At 30.8% G+C, this 9,111-nt stretch overlaps 1 non-coding gene across 1 annotated transcript; it reads left to right on the top strand.

The window, feature by feature from the left end:
* The first annotated feature begins 1,980 nt into the window (after positions 1 to 1,980).
* TRNAM-CAU (transfer RNA methionine (anticodon CAU)) lies at positions 1,981 to 2,052 on the top strand. Its single transcript has one exon. It is a non-coding gene; the product is annotated as a tRNA-Met (tRNA).
* The last annotated feature ends 7,059 nt before the right edge of the window (positions 2,053 to 9,111 follow it).

The raw sequence follows: 9,111 nt of genomic DNA, 5'->3' as shown, positions 1-9,111 counted from the left end.
AAATTATCTTCTATCTCCGTTCTGCTTAGTTAGTCGGCCGTAAAGCAAAACAACAAACAAAGATGACGCGTATGCAGAAGGGAGCGACATACTGAATTGAACTTTCAGCAGACTGATGTAAACAGTTGGTGCTTTTTACTGTACTACTTGTTTTGCTTGTCAAAGCCGACACAACGGTACTTGCTATCTCCACTGGTCAATCCCTATCCTTTAGGAACGACTTTTTAGCTCGGATTTGTATGGAGTGTTATCTTTGTATATTATATACCTATGCTTATCATGGGTTTTGTTAAAAAAAAGTAGGAATTTTTTTTAATCTTTTTAGTTTTAGGTGCTTATGCCAATATTACAAAAAAACTTTATATATTTTAAAGAAACAAACGGTCGAAAATGACATAATAACATTTTTTTTAAATACGGTTTAAAGACAGACCAGCAAAGTTTCTAATTAAAAATTATACATATTATTAAATCGTGTTACAACAAAGGGATGTGTTTATGTTAAAAATTTTAAAATTTTAGGTTCATTTATATTGCTTTACATAACATACGTACGCCCCCATCTTGAAAATATTCAATAATAGCAAATAGCACTGCTATCTGGTCTCCTGTTTATAAATTAAATATTAATAGAATTGAGAATGTTCAAAAAAAATTCCTGAAAAAACTAGAATACAAATTTCATTTGCATTTTCCAAATTATTTAGCTTCATTAAAATTTTATAACCTTGTTTCATTAGCACACAGAAGAGATATGTTTGATCAGATCCTGCTTTATAAAATTGTCAATAATAAATTCGATTCCCCGGAACTCATTAATCTACTTGCTTACCGTGTCCCCTCCAGGCCAACTAGACTCTCTGATATTTTCTATATTCGTAAATTTAAAACTAATCATCGGAAACATTCTACAATCCCTCGTATATGTGAAACATGTAACAAAAAATTTTATAGTCTTGATATATTTAACACTCCATACAATATGTACAGAAGAGAATTAATAGGCTTGATTCATGCTCTTCATTCATAATTCGTTTAATCAATAAATCAAATGCAATTTTCCACTCTCACTTTCCTTCAATCATCCTTTACCACTCCTTATCAATTTCCTTCTTTTCCTTTCCACTATCTCCTTGTTTTGTCCATATTTATCTTATTTTAATATATAGTATATTTATTATTTATATAGTTTAAACTTCAAGCCGTCGTCGCTTTATTACAGTATTATTTAGTGAATACATATAATTGGATGGCAGGCCCTACTAAGTTTACATTTTATATATATATATATTTTTTTAATATTCATTTAACCTGTACATCTGTTTGTATTCGAAATAAATAAAATAAAAAAAAAAATAAAAAATGTGTATTTGTATGAGAGTAAGTGTAGATGTGTGTTTATGTGTATTTGTGTGGGAGTAAGTGTTCAGGTGTGTGCATCATTAAATAGTAAGTGGGATTGTATCGCAGCCAGAAATAATAAGTCTTAATTTATTTTTAAATAAATTAAGGAGCATGTAAAAAAAACATTATAGTTAGAGCAAAAATGATAAAGAAGTCTTAACTCTCAAATTCATGTTTAGAGAAATCAAGCATTTAAGTTTTGTTCCAATTTTACTCTTTTATATCTTATTTAAATATAGTAAGATGATATGTGCTCATTTAAGGAACGTGTTTTTATTTTTTTTGTTTCTTAATTTCATATTTAGTAAAATTAAGTTATTTAAAGCTTTAAGCCTGAATAAAGTACCGGGTATACGACTTAACCTTAAATTTATTTTTAAAACTACAGATATATGAAAGTCAATATGACTTAGTGTGTGTTGCCAGTTTGTAGAGCGTTAAAAATTTTACAAAACTGCATCATTAAGTCCAATCCGCATATTTTCGAGTTAATGTTTTTTGCCAGTGTACCCGCGATGTTATGTAACGATGAAAAAGTCTGCACTTAAAATGCTTATTTACTCACTGTCAGAGTGCAGCAGAGTGGCGCAGCGGAAGCGTGCTGGGCCCATAACCCAGAGGTCCGTGGATCGAAACCACGTTCTGCTAAATTCGTATTTTTGACGTTTTTTTTATATAATTACTAAATTTTTATCGAAACTTATTTTTTCATGAAATCTAATATTTGCACAAATTAAAATAATTATATACGAGCGTCAACAATGTTTTAAGTAGGTAAAATCAAACGTTTGTACACTAGTACAGGACTAATAACCTGTCAAATATTTACCATTGTCATTTTGCTAAAATATATTTTTTGTTCTGGCTGCAAAGCTGCAAGCTTATTCTGTCAAAATATCGTTTAGTGAGTTCGTTCGTTTGTTCGTCATATATCCATCTCACTCTATTATTGTATTTCGCTCTTGTTTCCTCTCATATGATACAAATAAATTTACGAAACGAATTAGTTATAGAAAAAGGCCACTGTTACTTTCAGATACTGAAAAAGGTGCTATTCGTCCGAATTATTTTACCCACTAGAAAACATTTACTGCTGAAAACACTTTTCAGTGTTCATAATCTCCTCTTCTCTTCCACATCAGTGTGTGGGTATCACCAGACGCCTACAAGAGACCCTATCGCCAGTCAGCACTCTCGCCTCCTTCCACGCTAATCCCGCGTTTCTAAGTTCCACCAAATGCTGCCGAAAAATTGTCATCAACGACCTTTAAGGCCTTTTTTGTCTTTCACTGAATAAGATGAAATTTTCAACAATATTTCATGTGTGTACTAAAGCCAATACATTTTCCTCCAATACTAAATATTTGAACTCTTTATCGTGTATGTTTACCCCTCCTACGAATAAAATCGTGTTCCACAAATCGGCGATTTTGAGTTGTTAATATATTTGGTCTGTACATCATTATATCTTTAGTTCCAACGAAGAAAAAAAATATACACCAATATTTCGCAAAATTAGTTAGGTTTTTTTGGACTAGAAATACTTTTTTAAAAATGAGTTTTTGGAAAATACTCATTAGGATTTTTTTATAGCTTACCATGAGGAATGTTCCTCGGGAGTTTTGCGACCTGGCCCTAAAAACCTTGTATATATCGCACCTTCAAGACGAACGGCTTTTGGATCGGGTTGTGGTTCCGCGGCTAATGTTGCGGCCTCACGGATCAGAGGTCTTAAGTTCGAATCCCACTCTATCCCAACTTTATTCCCATTTTCTAATAGTGAGTTATTTGATTGTTTTGTTCCGATTTAACGATAATCTAAGTGACTTATTTAAGTTAATATCATTTTATTATTTAAATTATCGATAATCTTAGTGACTTATTAACGTTTATGTCATTTCGTGAATAAATAAAAACATGTGTTTGGTGAACTGATTTGACTAACCTCATAAAACTTATTACTCATTAAATAAATTTCTTGTTTAAACTTATAATAATTTATTTTTATTACCCTGTTCTTCATAGATTCAAGCCTTCGGTATAATTTTTTATTCAAAATTTGGTGCTTACTTAAAAAAATACGATACTATCGACGAAATAATATGAAAATGTCACAATTAACATTTTTTTTTGCATTTTTCCAAAAAGTTGATTTTTTTAGTTTAGTAGTTTTCGTCCTAAAGGTGCGATATTTGTACCATTTAAAAATTGTTCGTCATCATCATCATCATCATTCCCTTTCCGCACCTAATGGTGCATAGGGCACTGTATTGGTACACCAATCGCAGCACATCTCGATCAATTTTGTTTCATGAAGGTAAGGTGATCAGTCTTACGCTTCAGGTACCAGTCCAGGTACTATGAAATATTGTAGTGTGAAAACACCCTTTAAATAAATATTTCATATCAACCATGTCAGGAATCGAACCCGAAACGTCTTGCATGGTAGGCAAACGCGCTGACACCACGAGGCTGACAATTGTTTAACACATAAAGTTAAGTTAGGTATATTTTTATTTTTTTTGATAAATGTTTTTTTATTTATTATGATGTGTTGAATATAAACTGTAGATTCATGGTTAAAATTCACCTTAATACTTTGTCTACGTGTAGACGGGTTAAAATTCTTCACCGTTCTGAAAGCAAAAAACAAACCATTAACCCCTTTACGTGGAGGATTCCCCGTTGATCCCTTCCCGCCGTACTGGGCGCTGGGCCTCCCTAAATCAACAGTCGACCACTCGTTCTGAATTATAAAGCGACCCGAGGAGACTAGCGTCCCAAAAGACAATCACGAACGCGGCGAATTCAGGTTAAGGGCGGCGGGAAAGGGTTAAACTGAGTTTTAAAGTGTGTTTTTATTTTGACCTTTGAAATCGTAAATGCATTTCCATAACAAAATATGCTGAGTCGAAAAAAACTACAATGTACAGATTATTTGTATCTTACCGTAAATTAACAAATTACAACAGGAGTGAAGAATACCTTAAATATCGAAGTCTAGGCATTTACAGGGCTTATAACCTGTCATTGTCTGGTTTAAGTGGCCACTTTACACACTGTGTAACATTCACCATTTTGCCTATGTTTGAACATTAATATTTCTTCAATTCTTCCATTTGTTGATTTTAGTAAAGTCAAAAGCCTTTATTGTTGAAGACTGGATTTCACCCCCTCGGGAGTCAAAAAGATTAACAAAATACAACAAGGATGAAGAATACCATCAATATAAACGCATCTGGGTCACGATTACAAACGCTATCGTCGACGATACATATCAAGACGACAAAAATAAAAATCGCTTTTTATGTACAAAAGTGTGTATATTTGTATAAAAATTTAAAATATCTTCATTCGTAACCTGAAATTGAATATGTTCTGAAATAAAATCGTGTGCATATTATATTTATCATTCAGAAAACTAAGTTTTTCGTTGAAGGTAAATATTACCTCCCATAGTAATACGGGCCCTGGGGGGCAATTGTTAACGCTGTCTCCATCAGTTTTTATAGAAACGATATAAAGTAAAATCGATATTTATGTACAAAAACGAATATATTAGTATCGTCTACGGTGACCTGAAATAGGGAAATATCACATACTACGAATGCCGATAAAAATATATAAAATGAATTAAGAAAATTCAATTGTCTTTTTGAAATCAATATGGGTATTGTAAATAAATGTTTTTTTTTATACATAACGGTATAAAAAAATATATTCAAAAATATGTTTCATTTATAAGTTCAACAAGGATAAAATATTTATTGTGTAAGCAGATTGGTAGAATTCCACATTAAATTTGGTAATTTTATTTTATTATTTTATAAACATAAACGGCAAATCTGCCTTTTACAAGCTTTTATAATATTAACATATTTGGCTTGATAATTTTTTTTTTTTTTTTAAAACATGAATACCCAAGATTTATAAAAAAAAAATTAAACCAAAAATTATACAAGATTTATATTAAAAAAATTAACCTAAAAATTATACAGCATATTCAGTAGAAAGTTTAAATAAAAAAACATTCTACAGTAAAACAACAAGAAAATCATAAGTATTGTTTCACATAGCTAGGCAAAGTGAACAAAAAACTGTATATATAAATATATATATTATGAAATGCCTGAAAAAATAAATATAATTACCATTTACCATCTTTAAAAAAGTTCAAAAGGTTTGTTCTATAGGAACAATACCCTGCTTTAAATTTATCAGATACGTGGGAATAACTGTTGCCGAGTTCATGGAGTCTGTTTAATACGGCATTACAAGTTTAAACTGTCCGTGAATTGTTGCTACATGTGTGTGACATATCACATTGAATTATCTAAAACAAAGACTGCAAAATAAGAAGTGTTTGAAATGTCATAATTTGTCAACATTTACTTAATTTCTAAAAATTGTATGTCATAATTTTACAATATTATGAAATGCATGAATACATAAATATGTATCCAAAATTATACAATTTTATTGGATTATAATTCTACTTTATTTTTTATAAAATATACAAAGGGTATATTGTGACGCGTTTCGTCTTGTTAAAAATAAAAAGTTGATTTTTTGCCATTGAAATTTCATATAATGCACGAGTATAATGAACTTTTTATTTTATATCTACTAAATATATAAAAACTTGTCATGTTCCCAATCAATTAAATAAAAATGAAATAATATTACAAAATCTGTATGTATTTTTACCTTAGAAGACATTGAACATAAATCTTAGATATGTATAAAACACCAATATAGAGTTTCAATAATAATTTTCAAAATTAACCTGTATAAATTAAATAAATATTAACAACATTATAATATTAATTTTAAAGTCACAGCCTTACAAACATTTTTAAATACTGGAAGGTTTTTCCCCAATAAAACCAAAATATTCCTCTAAAATATACTTAATATACGCTAATTGATTTTTAATGACTCTACTTATTTTGGATCGCATAGAAATCCACAAACATAAAACACCAATTATTTTTAGTATATAAGGAAACTTCGTTAATATTTAAGTTAATTTAATTGAAAATTTCCTAACAAGATGAAACGCATCACAATATACCCTTTGTATATTTTATAAAAAATAAAATAGAATTATAATCCAATTTTTTTATTTATTTTGGATACATTACCAAATTTAAAAAAGGATAAAACATATACAATTTGAAAGTAAGCTACTACTACTACTACTACCATCACGCCATTTCCCCGTAGGGGTAGGCAGAGAGAATGGACCGCCACACACGTCTATCCTGGCATACAATCCTAACCTCTTCCACATTCATACATCTTGTCATACATGCCCTTCGGTTCTGTCTGCTTTTGACATAACCAGACTTAAGATTTTGGTTTATCTGATCATGCCACGTCTTCCTTGGTCGTCCTCGTCTCACGTTGCCGTTCATTTTTGCCATATATACTTGTTTTACCATTCTTTCGTCGTCCATTCGTTCTACGTGACCAAACCATTTCTGAGACCCTCTCTTAATCTTATCAATTATACTTGACTCAGATTTACACTCTCGCCTGATTTCATCATTTGTAATCCTGTCATACATTAATTTCCCACACATTCGTCTAAGAGATCGCATTTCAACCGCGTTCACTCGGCTTTCATCCTTCCTCTGCCAGTTCCATGTTTCACTTCCATACATAAGTGTTGGGACTAAAACTCCGTTGGGCACTGCCAGTTTAGCTTCGATTGACATTTATTTATTTATTTATTTATTAACGGACATTGTCCATGTATACAATTTATAAGGTTTAAATATTACAATAAAAGAGTAGTTTAAAACATTTAAAGAAAAAAGAAAGAAGCATTGACAAACATAAGGGACATCGAGACAAGATCTGGACTATTTATTTAGTGCTCGTTTAAATCGTTGTAAACTTAAACCAAAAAAGTCCAGATCCTGTCTTGAGTTAACAATACGACAAAGGCGGGTCATTGGAGAATTTAGGCCATAGTTTGTTCTATGCTGATCGATGAACAGTACTTCATTGTTTCTCAATCTACGAGTCGGAATATTGAATTTTACTTGTCCTAGTAATGATGGAACATCGATTATACCATTTAGTATGCCGAACATATATATGGAGTCAATATTAGTTCTACGTTTTTGTAGACTAGAAATATTTAACATCGACTCTATTTCAGCATAAGAATAATTATCTCTCTCTAGTCCAAGCATCCACGCTATTTTTCGAAGCAAGCGATGTTGGACTGATTCAATGTGATTTATGCGATTGACATAGAATGGAGACCAGACCACTGAGGCATATTCAAGAAGAGGGCGAACAGTTGAGCAATAAAGAATTTTGATTGTACGGACATTAGTAAAATCAGAGACATATTTTTATTAGAAATTACTGTGCTTAGTGCTTCGTTCAATTTGTTTGTAAGTAAGCATTTGTATTATTCTTCATATGAGGTCTTCAGTATTAAATATGGCCAAACGACCCCATACCTATTTTCGAGAAAATTCTAAAAAACCTGTAATAGCTCTTTTTTAATTTGATAATTTTGGTGCCATCAACACTTTGAACAATTAATCAAAAGGTTTACCCAACAAAAACGCTTTCTTAAATATGCAGTTGGCCGCTTTTGATACTATTTTTCATCTTTGATATTGAAAACCTCATATCAATCCTCAATTATGAAACTCCTTCATATTTCGTAAATTATATAAAATAAGCGTGTAGTTTAATTAAATTACTTTGAGTGATAATAACAAAGTGAAAGAAATAAGAAGAAATAAAATTGAGGTAAAGACAAGAAATTAATTGTTTTTAAAGAAAAAAAAGAGAAAATAAGAGATAAGAAGATATTAAAAGTTATACAATAAACAAAAATTAATTTACATACACAAAAATAAAGATAAGACATTTGGTTTAAGAGAGAGTGTAGTTTATTTTTAATCGTTTTCTCCTTCAAGATATATGTCAAAATCATTTTTCCTATTTGGTTATAGAGTCTTAACATTATTGCAAGAGGGTTTAAACGTGCCAGATTTTTATACTTTTAATTTTTATGTACGTGTGATGTCACTGAATTTCTCCTATACGCCTCAACCGATTTACCTACGGTTTTCACCGAAATGTAAATCTTGGCGCTGCGAGTGCTCGTAGATATTAAAACTTTCGATCGAATCTCTAAAAAAAAAGTTAGAAGCATAAATATTTTTTTCTTCGACCCATCAGGGTTGCATTCGACGAAAATACATATGCAAAAAATGGAACGATGTTGATTTTTTGTATTTAAAAAAAGTTTGTTTTTGAACGTTGGCAAATAACATTTGCTTTTTATGGATCCCAATCAGGTTCTTTTCTTATATTCCTTATAAATTCTTCCTTTTATTTCTTTTTACTGAATTTTTGGTAATAGTAAAATAATATTAATTGACATTCAATACATTTTAGAAAATAGCGTCCATGAATAAAATGCACCTCTGTTGGTGAAAAAAGCCGAGATCGACATTTGCAAAAATAATTCTACATTTGAAAATTAATTATTTTTAGTTATGGAATTCAATCATTAACAAATACCTAGGTAGGTACCTGCTTATCAATAAAAAGTATTTTCCAAGCAAATAGCGAGCAAGCTAACGTTCTGACAGGACAACGTCTGTCGGGTTCGCTAGTTGTTTATAAAAATTGGAAGGTTAAAGGTATCAGGTGATCTCAGACGCCTACGGG

Source organism: Micrasema longulum, unplaced genomic scaffold (assembly GCF_059751315.1).
Source record: "Micrasema longulum isolate JH-2025_06_02 unplaced genomic scaffold, ASM5975131v1 h1tg001376l, whole genome shotgun sequence".
Classification (NCBI taxonomy): Eukaryota; Metazoa; Arthropoda; class Insecta; order Trichoptera; family Brachycentridae; genus Micrasema; species Micrasema longulum.
The sequence above is the reverse complement of the archived record's forward strand: the minus strand, read 5'-3'. Positions and strand labels throughout refer to the sequence as shown.